The sequence below is a fragment of the Macaca thibetana genome, chromosome 20, assembly GCF_024542745.1.
Source record: "Macaca thibetana thibetana isolate TM-01 chromosome 20, ASM2454274v1, whole genome shotgun sequence".
NCBI classification, from domain to species: domain Eukaryota; kingdom Metazoa; phylum Chordata; class Mammalia; order Primates; family Cercopithecidae; genus Macaca; species Macaca thibetana.
In genome coordinates, this window is record NC_065597.1 from 45723214 (window position 1) to 45745351 (window position 22138).

At 44.9% G+C, this 22138-nt stretch overlaps 1 pseudogene; it reads right to left on the reverse strand.

The window, feature by feature from the left end:
* Window positions 1-20109: 20109 nt before the first annotated feature.
* On the reverse strand, window positions 20110-21167 carry LOC126944251 (ras-related protein Rab-1A-like; annotated as a pseudogene).
* Window positions 21168-22138: the final 971 nt, after the last annotated feature.

Sequence of the window (22138 nt, forward strand, 5' to 3'; positions counted from 1 at the left end):
CCCTGCTCCTTCTCTGCCAGGCGCAGTTTCCAGGGCAGATCCGAGCGCCTGGGGCGCGACCGCGGGCTCCTGGGACTGTCAGGGGCCTTCTGTGCCCTGCGAGGGCCAAGCCAGCCCCACAGCTCCTGCGCGGGCCAACGAGGGCGCCAAACGAGGGCGCCCGGTGCAGAACACGGACCAGCAGCCCGAGCTCCCGAGGTGGACAATTTTGCTCCAGAACCAGCGGCGCAGGTAGGGCTACAAACAGAGGGAATGCAGAGGGCTGGCCAAAAATTGAAGAAAGAAAAAAGGCAAATTATTGAATGTGGTAGTCATGAAATGTGGGGTTTGGTGTTGGATTTGAGTGTTACATTGGGTTTCGAATGAATGATTATGATGCAGTTTTAGGACTGGCGGTAGACAACTGTAAAACTCCAGGCACCTGCGGAGAGGAAGTCGTTGATAACCTTTCTGTGAGAAGGCTCTTTTGAGCTGTGTTTGATAAGAAATATGCCCACCCTACGAGTACAGCTTTCACATTCTAACAATCTGCGAGTCAGAGTGGTCTTCAATAAATGACTATCATTTCCTTTGCTTCTCTGACCTGGTTAAACGAATCACATGGTTCTTGCCCATTAATACCCCTGCATGGGTGACCAAACCTTCGCGTGTTAGCTTGCTGCCTCCGTTTTCTTTATCATGCTTTCAAGTGGACAAGAAATAGATTTCATTTTTACAATCTGAGACTTGGGTTTCTGAAAGTCTAAAACAACCTTAGTGTATGTTGACATGTTGATTTTTAAAAATGTTTTACTGAGGTATATTTTATATAATATAATCACATATTTTAAATACAACTCCAAGCTATTTAGTATACTTATAGAGCCATGCGGGTTTAATTACCACCTAAATTTAGAGTATTTGTATCTTTTAAGAGGAAAATGCATCCTATTTGCATTCACCTTTGCTGTGTCAGATCTAGACAACAATCAATTTTATGTCTCTATAGATGAGCCTATTATCAGAGCTTCTAATAGCCAGGATCATGAATTATGTGGTCTTTTGGGTCTGGTTTCTTTCACTTAGCCTAATGTTTTTGGGTTTCATTTCTGTTGTGGCTTGCATCATTACATCATTCCTCTTGGACGGCAAGTAGCGTTCTATTGCATGGACATTACCACATGTTATGAGCATTCATATAAGAGTCTTTGTATGATTATAGGAATTTCACTCGTTTTGCATACTAACTTCGGGTTAGAATTTCTGTGTCGTATAGTGATTTTATGTGCAACATTTTGCGTGATAGCCACATTTTTATTTCGTATTGTTTTGTTTTCAAGGTGGCGCAATATTTCACATTCATATTTGCAGCACATGTGAGTTCCATATTCTCCACTTCTTTTCTAACATTTGTCATTGTATCTTTGGTATAGCCATTCTAGTGGGTGTCAATTAGTATTAATTGTGGTTTGACTTGTATTATTTTAGCAACTCATGAAATTGAGCAAATTGGCAAATTGTGTATCTTCTATGGAAAACGTCTATTCAAATATTTTGTCCTTTTTTAATTGGTCAATAGTTGTTTCATTATTGACTGATAAGAGTTTTTTATATATTCTACATACTAGCTTCTCTGAGTTTGGTTTTTAAGATTCCTTATATGAGATTATATACATATATATATATAATATTCTTTATAAACTCTAGTATACCCAAATCACATATACAATTTAAAATATTTTCTCCCATTAAGCAGCATATTTTTTCATCTTCTTTTTGATGTTCTAAGAACAAAAGTTTCCAATTCAATAAAGTATAATTCATCTGTTTTTAAAAAAATTGTGCCTTTGATGTAATATCTTATACATATCTATGTAATCCAAGAATACAAATATTAACCCTATGATTTCTCCAAAGAATTTTGTGTTTTACCTCTTACATGTTGATAGATTATCCTTTTTGAGTAGTTTTGGGCAGCTGCGGTTTGAGTTAGGGGTCCACCTTATCCTTTTGCAAAGTGGATATTTAGTTTTCCCACCAAAATTTTTTAAAATGACATTTATTTTCCTATTATAATTTCTTGGCATCTGTGACACAATCAATTTACCATAAATTAATGTTTATTAGTTGCCCTTCTGTTCTATTCGCCTACATGAATCTATACTCATGTTAGTACCAGACTATAACACTACAATAAAGATTGATATTGGTTGTGTGGGCATGGTGGCTCACACTTGTAATCCAAGCATTTTGCGAGGCCGAGGCAGGATAATTGCTTGATCCCAGGAGTTTGAGACTAGCCTGGGCAAGACACCAAGACCCCATCTCTACAAGAAAAAACAACGTTAGCAGGATGAGTGGCACGCACTTGTTGTCCCAGCTACTCCTGTGGCTGAGGTGGGAAGATCACTTGAGCTCAGGAGTTCCAGGATGCAGTGAGCTGTGATTGTGTCACTGAACTCCAGCCAAGTGACAGAGAAAGACCCTGTTGCTGAAAAACAAAAATAAAAAGATATTGGCAGGGCAAGTCATTAAATTTTGTTATTCTTTTTTAAGAAATTGCATTTATTTTATTTTGGTTGCATATCCACATGCATTTTAGGAAGAGCTTTACAATTTTTATTGACAAAACTAGCAAATTTGCATTGAATCTATAGAACCAGCTTTTAGTATTTTGGTGTTAATAGTAAGTATCATTATTCTTGAATATTGATGTCACTCAACATATTCAGTTCTTTGATTACTTTTAGCATTTTAGAATAATTTTTTCACCATAAAGTCATTGCATTTATTTTGCTACATTTATTTCTGAGTATTTCTTCCTTTATGATGCTTTTACCAATGGAAATTTTGTCTTCATTTAATTGTTAGAATAACCAATTTTATGCAATAGTACAATTTAATTTTGTATGTTGATCTTATATCTGATTGTATCTAATTAACTTACTAATTCATCTAGGTTTTCAGTAAATTTCTTACACATATTTATACAAAATTATGACATGTGAAATGACCTATTTCTTTTTCAATCTGGGGAAGGGGTAGGAGAAGGGTTCTGCCTAGGCCTGGCCCTTCTTCCCATCTGGTCATTGCGGGAGGCCCAGAACCTTGTTGGGGGCTATGGAGAGGCACAGGGTCTGCTGGGGTCCCTGGGCCTGGAGGGGCAGGGATGGAGGGAGAGCCTGGCTCCTGCTTCACCTGGTTAGGATAAACACCAGAGCTGTCCTGACAGGGTCCTGGCAGCACAGCAGAGGCACAGGTGAGGCACCCTGGTGAGCTGGGCATGCTCCCTCTCCCCAGCTGAGCTGCCCTTGGTCTCTTGCTACCAGCTGTGGTCCCCCTGGGAGAGACTTGGTTCCCTCCTGGCAGGGAAGGGGCTGCCAGAATGGGAAGGTGGAGCCACCAGCTTCTCAGTTGGAGCTCAGAGGCCTGGGGGACCAGTGTAGTTGTCCTCTGGGAGACAGGGATGGGGGGTTCCATCCCCCTCCATCTCACCAGCACCAGTGACTCTCAGGAAGGAGATGACTGTAGGGCACCTGCAGGCGGCAGCAGGAACCAGAGGCCCCAGCCAGCCACTAGGCCCAGAAGGCAGAGGAGATGTTCAGTGCCTGTGACTGGCAGACTGGGGCAGCCCCTCAGGGCCTGAACCCCGGTCTGCATCAGCTGTTGCCAAAGCAGTTCTGCCCGACCCTCTGGGGTGGAAACCGAGCAGAGGACCCCACTACTGGGACCTGCCCCTGTCAGTCAGTCTCCTAGGTCTCAATCTTGAGGGGTCCAGGTACGTGATCACGCCAGCTGAGGCAGCACTGGCGGGAACCTTGGCCCTGGCCTGGGAAACGCAACCCTCAAGAAGGCAGGAGAAAGCGACTGCCATCAACTGATCTCAGACCACCGCGTTCCTCCGAGTCTTTGAGTAACATCTCTTTCCAGGCATTGCCACCAGGGAGGAACTGGCCAGAGAGACGGGCCTCCCGGAGTCTAGGATTCAGATTTGGCTTCCAGGCCAGGGTGGCAGGGGACGCATGCACACAGGCAGCTGGTGCAACTTGCCCGTGGGCAGATGTCACTCTCCCCACACCTGGGCCTGGGAAAGGCCGCTTCCCGCACCCCACATGAACAGCCCGCCTTGGGTTCTCCCACGGAGAGCTTTCCTGAGCCAGGCAGCAAGGACCTTCACTCTGCTCCAGCCCAGCCAGGCTTCACAGGCATAAGGAATCTCCCACCTGCTCCTGGCACTGGGTCTTTTGGATTCCATGTCCTGGCTCCTATGGAAGCGGCGGTCTCCCACCGTCAGACTCCTCAGTGGCCTCTGCACCCGACCAGATGTCAGGAGGACCAGGACCCACAGCATGGCGGCCTGCTGGGGGCGTGCTCAGTGGGACAGCTTGGGCCCAGTCAAGCTGAGTCACAGAGGTAAGGTGTACTTGTGCCCCACTCGTTCCACCTGAGTCCGTGGTGGGGCTGGGGCCAGGGGTCCCAGGTCGCCAGGGCGGCATAGGAACCCGAAGCTAAGGCGCCTCCACCTCCACAACTGGTGCCTGCGTAGGCCTCCGCGTGGCAGGGGCAGATGCAAGCCATCCAGGCGCCCTCCCAGCCACTCCACCAGCCTGTTAGAGGAGCTCTTGTAGACCCGAGTTTCAGCAAAAGGCATAATCTCTTCTAGATCCAGAGCCACTGGGGGAGCTAAAGGACGTGGAAAAGCTCACTCTGCTGGAACCACTCCTAAGAGATGAAGAATACCGGGCCCTGCCCCAGGAATTTTAGGACCAGGGGTTGGGGTGGGGTGGGGCACAGCGATGGACTCTTTGGGGGTGAACATCAGGCTCGGTATGGAGAGGCGAGAGGTCTCTCTTCTCTTTCACCTGACCTGTGTAGAATCTTTGAGTTCCGCGTCCCGTGACGGACTACACACAGAGAAGAGTTGTCATCCTTTCTTGAGCATCCAGGGGATCTCAGACACGGTCCCAATACACCAAAGTGGGCCGTCTACTGCGCATGCGCGGGACCGCAGGCAGCTGGCTAGGCTTTGGGATCCGCCCAGGCAGAGGTCTCGTTCCTTTTTCGCCCCGCGTTCTTCAGTGGGGTAGGGGGAGAACTCGGTCCTGCGAAACACTAGGACCGGATAGCAGACAGGTCGGTTGTCTTTTCCGTGGCTCGCCTCCGCTGCCTCCCCGCTCCAACGTTACTCGCCCACCTGTGCCCCGCCAGCCTCCTCGCCATCATTGAGTGCCTGGCAGCTAAATGTAGAGCCCAGACCTCGAGCAAACCCGGGTGCTGCCCTTTCAAGACGGGAGTGAAGGCAGGCGGAGATGGGGAGAGGAACCGAGGCAGCGAAGGAGAAAAGGATGGAGGGAGGACAGGACGGTTGGACAGAGGGAGGTTGGAAGGAAGGCAGGGAGGAGAGGAGGGAGGAAAAAGAGGGAAAAGCGAAGTCAGGGAGAAAGGGAGGGAGGGAGAAAGAAAGTGAGTGGGGGAGGAATGGACGGAGGAACGGAGGGACAGAGGGAGAAAGCAAGCAAGAAATAGAGAAGGGGAGGCAGATAGGAAAGCGGTCTTCTGCCTCCAGGACCAACAGGACCCCGCACTCCGGGAATATGTTGGGCGACCAGTGCGGGCTAAGTGCTTGGCCCACAGCCGCGTCGGCCCGCGGGGGCTCACCGACCCTCAGAATCGCTAGACCTGAGCGATTGTGACGAATTCCTTCTCCCAAGGAATGAGTCAATTTCCCGAAGAGCAAAGAGCCGAAATTCGGGTGGTTGTCTGTTTTTCATTCTGCGTTCAGTGCAGAGGCCGACTGAGGCACAAGGGAGCTGGCCGGCCTCTCTCTGTCCGTGTCTGTCCTGTGAAATTCTGGCAAGGTCTCTCCGCGACGGCTCTCCCCACACCTTCTGACAACCCTCTCCCCGAGGTAGCGAGGAGGAGGAAGGCGAAGGAGACTCTTTTGGACTGCGACCCTAAGGGATGACATGCGAGTGTGCTTTGAGCGGAACTCTGGCATCACCAGCAGAGAACAGCTGGCCCAAGCGATCGGCATTCAGGAGCCCAGGGTCCAGATCTGGTTTCAGAATGAAAGATCACGCCAGCTGAGGCAGCACCAGCGGGAACCTCGGGCCTGGCCTGGGAAACGCAGCCCTCAAGAAGGCAGGAGAAAGCAAACTGCTGTCCCCTGATCCCAGACCACCTTGCTCCTCTGAGCATTTGAGAAAGATCGCTTTCCAGGCATCAACAACAGGGAGGAACTGGCTGAGTAGCCTTGCAAAGGCAACTCTCTGCATACTCTCTGACTTTTGGAGGAAAGGTAAATGCTTCTGGGCATATTTTCCTCTCTTACTTTTTTGAGGCCGGTTGGTGGGTGGGATAAGGCCAAGACTGGAGTGGAATTTTAAAGATTCAGCGCTGGAGTCCATATGTCCCACTGGGGGAGCTAACCTGTGGCCTCACACAGTGATCCTGGGCCTTTTAAGCCTGCTGTCCCTCAGAACTGTTTTCTCACCTTTTAATGGAATGACGTGTGCGCTTCAGCTTGTTTAGCAAAACCACTCTGGAATCATTTAGCTTTTGAGATTAAAAAACACAAAACCATAGCACAGCTGTTTTTTTTTGGTTTTTTGTTTTTTTTGTTTTTTTTTGCCCAGGCTGGAGTGCAATGGCAAGGTCTCGTCTAACTGCAACCTCCGCCTCCTGGGTTCAAATGATTCTCCTGCCTCAGCCTTCTGAGTAGCTGGGATTACAGGTGCATGCCACCACACCTAGCTATATTTTTAGTATTTTTAGTATAGACAGGGTTTCACTATGTTGGCCAGGCTGATCCACCCACTTCGGCCTCCCAAAGTGCTGGGATTACAGGCCTGAGCCGCTGCCCCTGGCCAGCACAGCTGTCTTTAGGCAAGCAAGGTCACATCTACTCCAGCACGATCTGTCATCTGAAGACTTGAAAACAAAAATGAAGTTATTATAGTCACTGGGTGGGCAGTGTCTGAATGCATACTAATCAACACAAATCTTTGAAAGGTTATACTTAGTACAGAACTTTTAAACCTTGCTCTGTATGAATTGTACTTTTTGAACATAAGCTGCACTTTATTTTCTAATCTGGAAGATGAATAAGTTAAATACATGCTTTGAGGATGCTAGTAATTGCAAGTGATATACGTGATTGTGATTTTGCTTTGCAATTTCCTAATGAAAACAATGTTGAGCACCTTTTCATGAGCTCATTAGCCACTTGAATCATTTATTCCTGTACTGATATGTTGTCATCACTAATCATAAAAATGTCATCTGATAGAATATATTTTTCTAAGTTAATTTACTTATGAGAAATTTACAAGGGCATAAAATAATTTGCTCAGTGAATGTAGTCATCTCATTTAATCTTTGATGTTTTAGATGACAATATTTTTTGGTTTTTTGAGACAGAGTCTCATTCTATCGCCCAGGCTGGAGAGCAGGAGGGAGAACACAGCTCACTGCAGCTTGGGCTTTCCAGGCTCAAGGGTCCTCCAACCTCAGTTTCCTGAGTAGCTGTGGCTACACGCATGCACCACCATGTCCAGCTTTTTGTAAACTTTGTAGACATGGGGTTTTGTCATCTTGCCCAGGCTGGTCTCGAACTCCTGGGCTCCAAGAAATCTTCCCAACTCAGCCTCCCAAAGTGCTGGGATATCAGGCATCAGCCATCAAACCTGGCTAAGAAGGCTTGGTTTTTTTATTGGCATATTCTATATTCACCAAATGAAGTATCTACAGTCTCAGTCCTGGTCGGGTAAGCAAAAAGAAATAATCCGCAGTAATTTTGCATGCTTATATTCAAATTTTATATCCAAATCCACAACATATTGGCCTAATTTTAAAGTTTTTTAAACAATATATGTAATGTCCATGTAAACCTTTCATGGCTTTTTAAACTTAAAAGAGATTTGAAAGAATATCTAAATCTTAAAATTTTTTAAAGAGACACTTAAAACAATGAGAAATTTTGGTTATACTTCAAAAAATTTAAAATGTGTTTCTTTTTTTACTTCGTAAATATTCTTATCTTAGTGTTTGTAGCCTCTATATTTAAAAAATTACTTAATCCTCTTAGTTTATTAACATATTACCAACAGGTTGTTTATATTCATCTCCACAGTTAACAAACTCAATAGTTTTAGTACTGCTTATTCTTAATAATATTTACATGTGTCTTTCACATTTTTTGTATCCTTTTCATTTTATTAATGAATCAGAAAATAGGCAATAAAAATTCAAAGCCACTGTCTCTTCTTCCGTTTGTCAAGCCAACAATCTGTCAACATGGGATTACATTAAAAGAGAAAATGACTATCTTGAACTGCAGCGGATTCTCTTCCCTGTTCTCATTCACGCTGGCGGACTCCAGCTTGTGAGGAAGGGAGCCCAGCTGGGACCAACAGGCGGAAGTTGCTGCACACACCTCCAGCGTAGGAGCAAAATGCAGCTCCTAACATTTCAAACCATCTTGAAGAGGTTCTGAGGAAAGCCTCCGCACTGGGTGAAAGCTGTGGGGACCAAGATCTCTGTGGCTCCTCTAAGCACAAACTGAGAGGACGGCAGAGGACGCAGGCTCTGCCCCCACCTTTTTCTTTAGACTGAGGAGTGGTGATTGCCATAAAAGAATACCAGAAACGCAGAAATCCAAGCTCTGCTACTCTGGCTCCCGATATTGGCAGTGGCTGCTGCCATCACGCCGGCTGCAGCAGGGAGGCGCGGCGGGGTCTGCACACTCCTCGGAGCCCTGGGAGCCCCGTCTCTTCTGAGTTGGAACCTGAACTCCCCGATGCGCTGCAGCCATCCAAACCGCAGCTACAGACCCAGGCCTCCTGCTCTGCGGATCAGCCAGGAACCCCGCCCTCCCAAACTGCGGCTGTGGGTCGGAGCCTCCCTGTGCTCTTGGGTGGTGGCCGGAAACAGGCAAGATCCGCCCTCCCGGGTGCAGTTGCAGCGACTGACCGCGGCTGCAGACATGGGCCTCCCGTTTCACAGAGCAGGCAGGAGTTAGGGACAAGCGGAAGCCCTGTCGCTTCCGAGTTGGCGGGGCGGGATCTCCCGGGTGCAGCTGCCTCCGGCCGGCAGCTCAGATGCAGGACCCGGGCGTCTCTGCAGCCTGCACCCTCGGGGACACCAGGAAGAATCTCTGTCCCTGCAGGCTCGGGGGTGTCCGCTACTGTGCCTGGCCTCCCACTGCTCCTGTCGCCTACTCCGATTGCAGAGCAGGGGTTGGGGCCGAGCCATGAATGGCAGCGGGAGGCAGATCGATTGATTATTGGGCCGAAGGGGGAGAGTCCCCCGTAAGGACCCACCTTCAGGCCTGGGAGGGCCTGAAGGTTGGGGGTTGGGCTGCCAGTCCCGCGGACCAGAGTCTGATTGTGTTCTGGAGACAGAAGTTTAATTGCAAAGAAAAATAAAATTTTTAATTTTTATTAAAAAATATGAGAAGTCTATGGAGAAAAATAGAGCAAGTTATCGTATATATTTTAAGAACTTGGAGAGGATTAAAATGTTCGCAAAAATATGTAAATCAAGCAAAATATTAAACTAGGTGTGCAAGCCAGAAAATAAATGCTTCACAGACAGAAGGTAAGTTCGGCACAAAACAAGGCGCTCAATCCAGAAAAATCTTTGTCTTTATAGCAGAAAGGACTTACCAGAATAGACAAAAGCACTTTTATTATGCTAGGAGGGATAGATGGTCTTTTATTAAAGTAGCCTTGTTCAAACCAGATCCCAACAATGTCAAAAATCCTGTATCAAAGTAACAGATTCTTAACCTGAGGGAAGACTCACCAGGGCAGAAAAGGTGACTTATAAGAGTTCAAAACCAGCCTGGGCAACATAGCAAGATGCCATTTCTATAAAAAATTAAAATCATTTTTTCTAATGCTTCTTTTTTTCATGTAATCTTCCTTCTTCTAAAAATACTTTAAAAACAGGATTTTCTGTTTCCGACTTATAACTTGGTCTTTGTATCAATGTGGTTTGTTTTCCTCCAAACTGTAGGAATGAGTCATCTGAGTTTTCTCAGTCTCCATAGCTTTAGTTTAATTGTAGGTGCACTTTGTGTATTGGAATATTTCTGTCTGAGCTTGTGTTTAATAGAGAGGTTCAGAAGTAATGTGTTTGAATTTAGTTGTATAAGATTACAGTGCTTTTTCCCACAAATGTGAACTTTACCATATGTGAGTTCAGAATATTATGTGAAATACTTTCACTTGTATTGATCATTTGATTTTCAGGTTTTCCCTGATGAATTTCACCTCCAGACTTAGAATCCTTTTCTTCGGGCCTCTGCTGAGTTACACCAGAATGTAAACGTGAAAAACATAATCATTGCTTTAATTGATAGGTAAGACCTTCCAGCACTGAAGGACACATGCTCGGACTTGGGAATAATGAATTTTAAACATTGTTTGAATTATTTGTTTCTGTTACATCTTTATCACAACAATGATCTCAATTTAATTATACTATAAATAGTGTAGCTTTGTGAGTATGAGTACTAGGTACTTGCCTTGGTTAGACACGAAAGAGGCTTAACTTAAATGTGCCAGAGACGTGAAGATAATATATTTATTCTGTGTGTTTAATTTACATTTAAAGACATTGTACAGACTTATTTTTTAAATTGTACAAATCCAAAGATCATAATGAAGAACAAAATTTGTTTTTTACCATGATGTAAGTATCTTGCAGTGGGAACTCATTTGATTTAGAGTAGCCATAAGATACAGACGATTGAAAATATTCAAGTAATCATTCTATTACATTTTCTTAAATAAAAAATTTTAAGTGTCAAACATGTTTAGTACATCCACTTCTTTATTTTCTTGGATTTTTTTTTGAGACAGAGCCTGACTCTGTCACCCAAGCTAGAGTGCAGTGGCGCTATCTCAGCTCACTGCAACTTCCAACTCCTGGGTTCCAGGGATTCTAGTGTCTCAGCCTCCCGAGTAGCTGGGATTACAGACATGCACCACCATGCCCGGCTAATTTTTGTATTTTTAGTAGAGATGGGGTTTTGCCAGGTTGGCCAGGCTGGTCTCAAACTCCTGAGCTCAAATGATCAGCCTGCCTCGGCTTCCCAAAGTGGTGGGATTACAGACGTGAGCCACTGTGCTTGGCCAATGAGTGACTTTTTCGCAGCCATGTTGTGTAGTAGTACAGAATGTCTGTCCTACTACTTGTAAGCATTGTCATGAAACAGGAAAGCTAAGTGAAGACTTATTTCTGTAGATACCTTTTGTATGTTTTTTAAAAAACTAAGTCATTAATTTTAAAGTCTGAGAATTTAGATAACAAAATTTTCCAAATTATCAGCTCGATCCTGGGCAGCAAAAATCCCATACTGATTGGGCCCCCTCTTAAAGGAAGCTAGTAACTGGATTTTCCTGTGTTGCCTGTAATGTCACTTACCCATCTCTGTCAGTAGTGATGCTTCTGGGCGTAACAAAATGTGGATGTAGTTGTGACTCTGACAAACAGATAATGATAATGAACCAGACATTATTTTGAGTAATTTAAGATGTGGGAAATAAAAGTTAATTGTATGAATTTTAGACTTAGTTGTATTTCAAACTTTAGTAAAAATGCAGTATCTTAAAAAGTCTATGTACTTTTATTTTTTAAAGATTATTTATTTACATCATGGTTGTTGAATACATTTGTCACTTTAATGCATTTCTGTCCATATCTACTTAATTATGCTTCAAAGAGTTTGAGAGAATTATCTTGTTGAAAATCTACTTAGTATGGTATGAAATAAGAATGCTGAAGAAAAAAGGTTGCATTGGCAAAACTGTTTAGTTAAAAATGAATTGAGGAGGCTGGGTGCGGTGGCTCCATCTGTAATCCCAGCACTTTCGGAGGCCAAGGAGGGAGGCTTGCTTGAGTCCATTTATTAAAAATAAATGCTCCAATATGCCTCAATATCTACAGAATGATTTTACTAGTGACTACCTAAAAATCAGTCAGCCTGCTTTTCCTTAATCACCAACATCTGATGTAGAAGAAATAGTTCATTTTTTTCTGAACTGTGTATTGCTTATAATAAAGTTTACAAGAAATACAATTCTTATATTTAATTTTACTTTTCCAAATTTGCAAGTATAAGTTATATTTTTCACATTGAAAATGTAAGTTTTTGTTTTTTGATGAAATACTTAAAAATTCATTTTGCCTTTTTCTTAACTTTTTTTTTCTGATAAAGAACAATCACATAGGTTCTCTCTTTATTATTGGTCCACAGGGAATCTTTTTGAAGTGGATAAAACATGTTGCCTCAGTAGGGGTATCAGTGACCGACACTAGATAATTTATTTTAGTGAAGGGTTAGCACAGTTGGCTGCTTAATTATTGTTTGGGCAAAGTAATTTAACCATTCTTGGATGCATAGACTGTAAGGCTGCTATGATGAAAAAGACATTTGTTTGAGGATGTCCTGTCTCATCTCCTTCTATTGACTTTCTTCATTGTAGTTGACACTCCTGTACTTCTTCATAATCAGTGTGAAATAAGAGGCTGACTTCTGTTGGTAGTGTGATGGTCTTTGTCTTGGCTTAGTGACAAACATTCCAGGACTGTGGTGTTGTGCACTGTGAGCTATGTGATCTGTACAGAGTGACTGTCTGAGTATGTTAACTGATTCGCTTATGTTTATGTTTCTGTGTGAGATTGTGTGTCTGTGTGTTTTCATTTTCTATTGCATACCAAATATAGTAGTTAGAAAGTATGCCTCCTGGCCGGGCATGGTGGATCACACCTATAATTCCAGCACTTTGGGAGGCCAAGGTGGGTGGAGCACCTGAGGTCAGGAGTTTGAGACCAGTGTGGCCAACATGGTGAAACCCTATCTCTACTAAAAATGCAAAAAATTACCCGGGCATGGTGGTGGGTGCCTGTAATCCCAACTCCTCGGGATACTGAGGCAGAAGAATCACTTGAAGCCAGGAGGTGGAGGTTGCAGTGAGTGGATATCATGTCGTTGCACTCCAGCCTGGGCAACAAAAGTGAAACTCTGTCTCAAAAAAAGTGTGCCTTCTGCATGTGACTGATTGGTTATTCCCATGTATAGAGATCTTTAATGAAAGGGTCATTAGCTCTGACTGCCTCTAGGGAAAATGCATTCTCTTATTCATCTACCATATCAGAGAATTTCACAAAACCTGAATGTCATTGTGTCACACGTATTAAACAGGAGCAGGTTTCCAGCTGTTGAGAAGCTAACATGTCTGTCAAATTTATACCCCAGGTTATGGCTGGCAGGATAGAAAGTTGAGTGCTGGGGACCAGCTTTATCTGTTCAGATGTTTATTCCAAAACTTCAAGCTGTCATCTGGTTTTCTCCCTGGCAGGAGGTCAATACAAATATTCCTTTGTGCCTGATCTGGGGCGCAGAATTTCTAATGGGGGTGTCCCCTGCGGGGAAAGCTAGGCATGCCGTTGACACCTCTTGGCCAGGCTTGAAGGCACTCTCTTTGCGGAGCTCCATGCAGGAGATCCATGAGGAGCTGTTTGATGAGTTCAGCTACTTTATCTCATTTGGCAAAAAGCAGATGCACCATGCCAACAACCATGGGCAGAGTTGGTCTGGGGTGAAAGTGGGCACAGTGGGGTCTCCAAAGAGACCCAAAAGACCAGGGAAGGCCGAAGATCCAGACCCAAATATGAGGACTCCCTGGAAAATGTTTTAGAGCTTTCTCAATTAAGTGTCCCACAATCCCTTCCCAAAGGCATCTGGCATCTATTAGTCCATAATAGCAACTTAGGTGCACAGTCGCCAGTCATATACTTGTAGGAATATCAAAGAAAACACTTTGCAGATTGCTACTATGTTTATGGTTTTAACTACCCACCCCAGATACCTCCTGCAGCAGGCAGCTTCAATGCCCTCCCTGCCAGCACTTTTCTAAGATTTAAAAATGTACACTTACTAGAGAAGGGTTTTATCCAAATAGTGGAGGTTACAAAGAAAGAGTCTTACATTACTCTATGCGTTAGTCATCTCACAGAACTCATCCCTATAGCCCCTTCAGGGCAGGAGCTGTGCCCTCGTATGTCTTCATAATATTTCATAAGAGAGAGCCTTTTTCTCAGTAATTTAGCCTTTTAATGCTGATGGAGTCTGACCTAATAAATTCTATTTCCATTTCACTCATGCTTCAGGAAACATCTTGCATGTGTCCTAATAGGCTATGACAGTTTGCTATGGCTTCCATAATACAGTAACACAGGCTGAAGTGCTTTAACAACAAAAATGGAGTTTCTGACAGTTCTGGAGGCTAGAAATCCAACCTCAAGCTGGTGGCTGGGTGTTTTATCTGAGGTCTCTCCTTGGCTTGCAGATGATCATCTTCTATCTCTGTGTCCACAAGTTCTTCTCTTGTGCTTTTCTGTTCCCTGACTGCCTCTTTTGATGAGGGCCCCAGTCATGTTGAATTAGGATGCATCCCAATGAATTCACTTAACCTCGATTACATTTGAAGAGACTATATGTTCAAATATAGTCACATTCTGAGGCACTAAGTGTTAAAACATGAATGTATAAATTTTGGGAAGGGAACACAATTGAGCTCATGACATATACTAATCCCTGATAGATGACAGTCTCCCAGGAAAGAAATGACTCCGTGAAAGAATAGGCGTATGTAAAGTGTGAATTGCTAAAGCCGGATTGTGTTCCAGAAGGGCTGTGACAGGTGCACTGCCAACAGGAGTTTCTGAATGTATCTGCCATTTTGGATCCAGACTCCCTGGATCTTAACCTTCTTTGAATTATTTGACAAGCTACTATCCATATGTCAAAGAAAATTTTGTTTCTATTTCCACTTTTTCTACTGGTATGTTTGAGTTACCTTTCAGTTGTTTTATACTTATTTGGGTTTTCTGTTCACTGAGTTATCTCCTCAGATCCTTGGCCCTCTGACAGGCTTTCTCCCACCCTGGAGTTTCCCAGCATGGATACTTTTGCCAGGTATGGGGTTGCTGTAGCTGTTTCTCTCCCTTTGAGGTTAGAAGAACCAGTTATGTTGCTTTAAGTCAAAAGGGTTGTGCTAGGGTTTCTTGCCCTGTGCCCTGTCTTTAAGACAGAGAGAAAATGCAGCTTTTCCATGCCCTTCCCCTCTATGTCAGGAACAGACTGAGCCCCAGGTAGCTTAGAGGAAATTTCATGCAACCCTCACCATGGAAGATTCTCATTCTGACCCGTGTGTTTTGGAGCAACCATTTGACATCACGAAGCCTGTGTTTTCTCATTTCTACATTGAGAATGATTTTTGGGAACTCTCTGCGATAGTGCTCTTCATAAAGATTATTAATACAGGTGAGTGCTGTTGTTCTACAGCTGATACAGTATGATGAAGATGCCTTGAAAGTATTAATGGATTAATTATTCTTTACCTCCACTTCAAATTCGACATTGGAAACCTAAAAAATTCTTCACCATAAACATCTATGTCCTCCACATACACAAGTCTCCAAAGGATGGAGACCTCCAGGTCTGAGCCACACATTCCAGTCCTCTGGTGTTTCATGGTCTCGTCACTGACTGTGTGTTCCTTCTTGTACCTACCCCCCAACACACCCAAGTAAAAATATGAGTCTATCCTGAACCTACAGATTTGAGTGAAGCTGATCCCCCAGCCAGGCACAAGGGAGAAGCTGATGCAGTCCCCGGCAGCAGCTTTCCGGAGTCAAAGTATCTTCTTCTTTACCATTTTCCTGAACTTTTACCAGGACTTCACCACCACTCCACAGTTCTCAGGCCAGCTGTTCAGTAAGCAAGCATCTGTTTTCTCCAAAGCACAGTGGTGACTCTGCCAGCTACTGTGTTTCAGAATAACAATGCATCTCTATGAGCCTCAGTTTCCATCTCTGAAGAGAATTGTACAATGAACTTCATATGGTTTTTGTGAGGAATAAATGACATAAAACATGAAAAGTGGATCCCTAGTGCCTGACTCAGTGGAAAGGCTGCTGGGCATGCTCTGGTTTTTCCTATTTATATATTTTTTTCTATTCTTTCACCCAAGAAGCTTTTTCTCATGTCTCAATGACTCATGTCCCTCTATAATTGGAAAAGCATATAGAAGACAAACCTGTTCTTACATTTGTAAAGGACAGTTGAGCTTCACCCTAGGTCTCTGGTGGGAAACTTCTGGACTTCTCAATCCAATGCCTCCCCGAAGATGGTGGGGGAGTTCTTGAACCCTTGGGAGAAGCCGGGTCCAAGTATACTGAGTAGGGACACCTGACTCCGGATCTTCCACTGAAAGGCAAACAGCTTCTGGCTCTCAGGAGCTAATGTGATGCTTAAGAAAGTATCTTTCAGTTCCAAGCAGGTGAACCAGCTGTCCTCAGCTGGCAGCAACCCCAACAATGTGTACGGATTAGGTACTATTGGATGTAAAGTCACTGTACCTTGATTAACCAAGCGCAAATCCTGTACCGGCCTGTAGTCCTTGGTCCCTGGCTTGGGAACAGGCAGGAGGGGAGTGTTCCATGGAGACTGACAAGGAACTATAATTCCAAAGGTTCTTAGGCACTTGAGATGGACCTGGATACCTTCAAGAGCTTCTCTGGGGACCGGGTACTGTTTTTGCCTAACCAGCTGGGCCCCAGGCTTAACTTCTATAAGTACGGGGGCTTGGTTGACTGCCAACCCTGGATGGTTGTCTTACACCCACACTCTTGGCCACTGCTTAGCCAGAGCTTGTCTTATCTCTCGGCCCAGCTCTGTTAAGAAAAGTCTCCATTCCTCCTCTCGGGGGAACGCAAGGGTCATAATGACTCCCATTCCGGGTACCTTTAGCACAAAGAGTCATACTCTGTAAAAGAGATAGTGGCTCTCAGCTTCCTAAGGGAGTCCCTTCCCAATAAGGGCATGGGACAGCCAGGCATGTACAAAAACTGATGAATCACTTTCTGTCCTCCTACAGTTCAAGTCTGGGGCAAGCAGAAAGCTTGCTTTGCTGAAAACCCCGTGTCTCCAATTATGTCAATAGTCTTTTTGGATAAGGGGCAACCAGGGCAGTTACTACCGAATGTTCAGCACCGGTATCTACAAGAAAATCAATGTCTTTACCCCCGACTGTCATCCTCACCATAGGCTGTTTAGGGGCACTTGAGCTCGGTCCCCCTCATTCCAAGAACCCTTCTGCCAGGTTGAGCAGGGCCCCTTCCTCCTTGTCTGGGGCCTCCTGCTCTGAGTCATCTTGTTTTCCTTTTAGCTGAGGGCATTTGTTCTTGCAGTGTCCTATTTCTTTACAATGAGCACACTGGTTATGCTGCAAGCTCTGACAGACATGCTGAGTTTCTATCCCAGGGCTCCCCTTCCCTTGCCTCTTTGGGGGGACCCCTCTGATTGCTGCAGCTAACAGGTTGGCATTTCACCAGGCCTGACATTCATTCTCTTTGTGATTTTCCTTATGGCTTACTGCATCCCTGTTTACAAACACCTGGTTAGCTATTTCTAATAACTGTGATGTATTCATCCCTGCAAACCCAGTCTGTTTCTGCAGTTTTCTTCTAATGTCTTCTGCATTTTGACTAACTAAAGCCATGTTAATCATGTGCTGATTTTCAGGGCTATCGGGATCAAAGGGAGTATATATACGATAGGCCTCACACAGTCGCTCATAAAATTGTGCTGGACTTTCTTTTCCCTGAATGACCTCGGAGACCTTGTTAATGTTTGTGGCCTTCTGTGCTCCCCTTTTTAATCCTTCCAAGAGAGCTTCCCTGTATCGGTTTAGCCTTTGCATGTCCTCGCTTTCATTTGGGTCCCGCTGGGTGTCAGTTCCTGGTAACTGGGTCCTTACATACTCTTGGGGTTTTGGTAATCAGCCGGTGCAAGTTCATCTAGCCACATAGTTGCTGCTTGGAGCACTCTAAGCCTTTCCTCTGTGTTAAAGAGGAACATGAGCAACTGGTGGCAATCAGCCCAAATGGGCTTATGGGTCTGGAAAATAGTTTGGAGCAAATTAATTAGAGTTTGTGGCTTTTCAGTATAGGACGAGGTATTGATTTTCCAGTTGAGAAGGTCGGCAGAGGTGAAGGGCTGGTACACAAAAACACGCCTCTCCACCATGTGACCATCCTCATCTATTCCAGTATACCGCTGATCTCTCAGGCATTTGTATCCCAGTTTTGGGTCGTAAATGAGCTGCCAAGGGAGAGGTTTCTCCCCAGGCTTCACCTCCTCTCTTGTCGACTCTGGGTGACCTAGGGATATGTTTGTCTTGCAAAGCACAAGCACTGTGGGCTCAAGAGTGGGGAGCCTCTCTCTCTGGTAAGGGAAGGGCACCACTGGGATCACTGGTGCCATCTCCTGTAATGGATCTTCTGATGTTGGGTCAAACAGAATTGCAGGAGTTGATTTTCCTCAGCAGGTGGAGTAGGATCCTTCCTTGGCTATCTGTCCCTTTGCTACTGGCACTGCTGCTGCCTGCCCTCTTAGCCACTGTGGGGGGGGTCTAACACCAGCTGCAACCAAGTGTCTATGTATGGGAACTGGTCTGAGTGTCCTGACTTACCAGTTACCTTGTGCCATACTTTAGAAACAAGGGACTTATCCAGGCTTCCTTCTGATGGCCAACCCACTTCTAGTGTTGGTCAATCTATTTCACACAAAGTTCTAAGTTTTCCTGGCATCATAGTAACCCCATAGTCTCCATTAAATTCCTTCTTAAATTTTTCGACATAGTTCCTAACAGAGTGGGCTTACTTTGTGTTTGACCCATGTTTCCTTGAGAAAAAACACCACACTCACACGGGGCGCAGACCACAGAGCAAAGAATGAGTGAAAAAGGCACACACACACTATTTCAGTTTACACCAAACCAGAATCAAAACGAAAATCAGAGTATCTGGAAATCCAAGCCAGGTCAAAACCAAAACCAAAGTATCAAGCAATTCAAGCGAAGTCAGAAACAAAAACCAAAGTGCCGGTACAGGCACACCGTGGGTGATCAGGCCACGCTTCCACTCAAATGGAGTGGGCAAGTTCCAAAGACCAGTCTTACCAAGTTTCAGATGTCCAGACTTAAAATGCCAGTTCCTTCCTGGTGTTCAGCCACTGTGTTGATCCTCCACTGGGGCCTGCTGTGCACTGCTCTGAAGAGGCGTTCCACTGGGGCAATTGCCTACATGGGAGCGCTCTCACGATCTGTGTTGTTCAAGCTGGCTGGAGTCCCCCGCAGGGATGCTCCACGGGGCAGGCCTAAGCCGCCTAAGGGGCTGCCTCGACCATCCGTCCGTTAATCACCTCGCTTCCCAGTCAGGGAACCAAGAAATGTAGCAGGATGAGCTGCAGACAAAACTCCTCAGACACTGGATTAAAGAAGGAAGAGGTTTTTATTTGGCGGGGAGCATTGGCAGACTTGCATCTTAAGAGCCAAGCTCCCCAAAAAAGAAATTCCTAGCCCTTTTAAGGGCTTACAACTCTAAGGGGTCCATGTGAAAAGGTCATGATAGATCAAGTAAGTGTGAGGAATGTGACTGGGGGCTACATACATCAGCTAACAGAACAAAAAGTTTTACAGTGCTTTCTCATACATTGTCTGGAATTTACAGATAACACCAGTAGTTTTGGTTAGGGGTTAATATTTATTATTATTATTATTATTATTATTATTGTTATTTTACCACCAGGGCCAGGTGGTGGCGCCAAGGTCATCTAGCTATTTATCTTACTTCTGTTTCTTTCCAACTTTTTGCTTTCTCCCTTTTCTCCTGTTTTATAAACTAGGGAAAAGGGGAGGTGAAGGAGAAGTTGTAAAGGACAACAGGAGAAGTGTTAGTCATTCTGATCTCGAGCTCCTGACTTCAAGTGATCTGCCTGCCTTGGCCTTTCAAAGTGCTGGGATTACAGGCATGAGCCACTGCCTGGCCAATATATTCTAACCAACCACAGGAAACAGTCTGGTATCAGGAAAGCAACAAGGATTACACATATTATTTAATAAACCAGCAAACAAAGGTTTAAAACAGTTCTGAAAATGAAGTTAGCTGTCTTGAGTCAAAGGAATAAAAAAAAAAAAGAGTCAGTTTTGACCACTTATAATCTCTGACCTTTGTGGAGCTGGTAAGAATCTGTGTTGTAGTGCAGCTGCATGCAGTACAGTCAGGCAATTTTGTTTTTTTCACTTCGGTTCACATTGCAAATTGACTGCTGTGAGAAAAGGATGGAGGCAAATTTTAGCAGCAACCTCCATCTGACTGCTTGACAGGAGTGATCTGAATTTTAACATTGGACTTCTCAGCACCACCAGTTATTGCTCCAGGACCCATTCACTTTTTTAATATTTTTGAAATGGAGTCTCATTCTGTTGCCCAGGCTGGAGTGCAGTGGCTTGATCTCGGCTCACTGCAACCTCTGCCTCGCAGGTTCCTGCAATTCTCTGGCTTCAGCCTTCCGAATAGCTGGGACTAGAGGTGTGTGGCACCATGCCCAGCTAATTTTTATATTTTTTAGTAGAGATGGGATTTCGCCATATTGGCCAGGCTGGTCTCAAACTCAACGTTGTGATTCACCCACCTCGGCCTCCTAAAGTGCTTGGATTACTGGCGTGAGCCACCACGCCCGGCTGACCCAATCACTTTTTAATCTCAGCTGCCATCATCATGAAAGACTGTTCTACATTCGTTGCATTCTTAGCACTGGTTTCCAAAAATGGAATTCCAAGGAAATCAGCAAATTCCTTTGCTGTTGTCTAGTCTACTACTTTCTTTGTAGCCAGATCACATTTGTTCCCTACCAACAATTTGTTGACATTTTCACTGGCATAACAATCTATTTCCTGCAGCCACTGTTTAATATTATTGAAGGACTCTTGGTCTTTCACATCATATACAACTATGATGCCATGGACTCTTCTGTAATAACTGGAAGTGATTGTTCAAAATCTTTCCTGGAATGCTGTGTCCCATATTTGAAGCATGATTGTTTTCCTGTCCAGCTCTATAGTTCTTATTTTGAAATCCACACCAATTGTGCTGATGTAGCTTTCTGTATACGTATCATCTGCAAACCTAAGGAGGCAAGACTTTCCAATCTCAGAGTCACCAATCAGAAGTAACTTGAATAAATAATCACATTCGGGATTCATGCTGGACATGTCACTGCTGCTGCCATCACTACTGCCACCCTTGTTGCTGCAGCCACTGCCTTGACGCTCCGTGCCACAGGTAATTGAAGGAAAGGAATGAGATAGGCTATTCCCGGATAGCAAACGTCCTCCCCCACTCCATATCCTAGAACATCCCCTAGAACTGCTCCTTTAGATTAGTAAAATCCATGAGCTTATAGACATACACATGTATTTCGCTGGAGAGCTGGTTGTTAAACATTTACTACCACACTACTGCTCAGAGTCTCTCATTCTGTCTCCATAATGGATCACCTGCTATGCTTTAAAGACCTGTTTGCTTGCCTGTATCCCACTCAGGGTTGTTGCTCTCTGTGGGGAGGGTTATCTGTAGCTCATCTTGTTCACCTATAGAACCCCAATCACTAGCACAGGGACCAGTGCTCAGGAATTATTCAGTGAATCCCCGTTTAATGGATATGCTAATGCAAAAATCTTCCAGGTCCAATGGGAAGGCCCGAGTTCCTGCCCTCTGTCAGTCCGTGAAGCAGAGGTGGCCACTGAACCACGGGGTCCCGTGTGACTTCTCCTAGGGTGGGCAGACAGTACAGTCTTTTTCTTATCCATACTCCTCTCTTCAGATCCAAGGAATGCCTCAGTGCTGAATGGGGCCCCCTGGCTGTGCTGTCTCACCTGCAACCTGAGGGTTGTGAGCCACCAGGAGTGTGAGAATTTAGGATGCTGAGTACACACAGGGAGTAAAGGTAGATAGGTGGGGATGGGATACAGCCAGGCACAGGGTCAGGCTGCAAGCCTCTTGAGGGCAGGGGGCAGATCTCATTACTATCCTTTCCCCAGCACCTGTCTTGACCATGGCCAACACAGCCCTGCAAGACCAGACCCCCATCCTGATCTGCTCACCTCTTCTGATCTCATCTCCTCCCCCTCCCACCCTTCACTGCTCCAGTTCTCCTGACTCACTGCTGTTCCTGCAGCAGCTCATGCATCCTCCCCTCAGGGTTTTTGCACCACCATTCCCTGTACCTAGGTCCCTCTTCTCT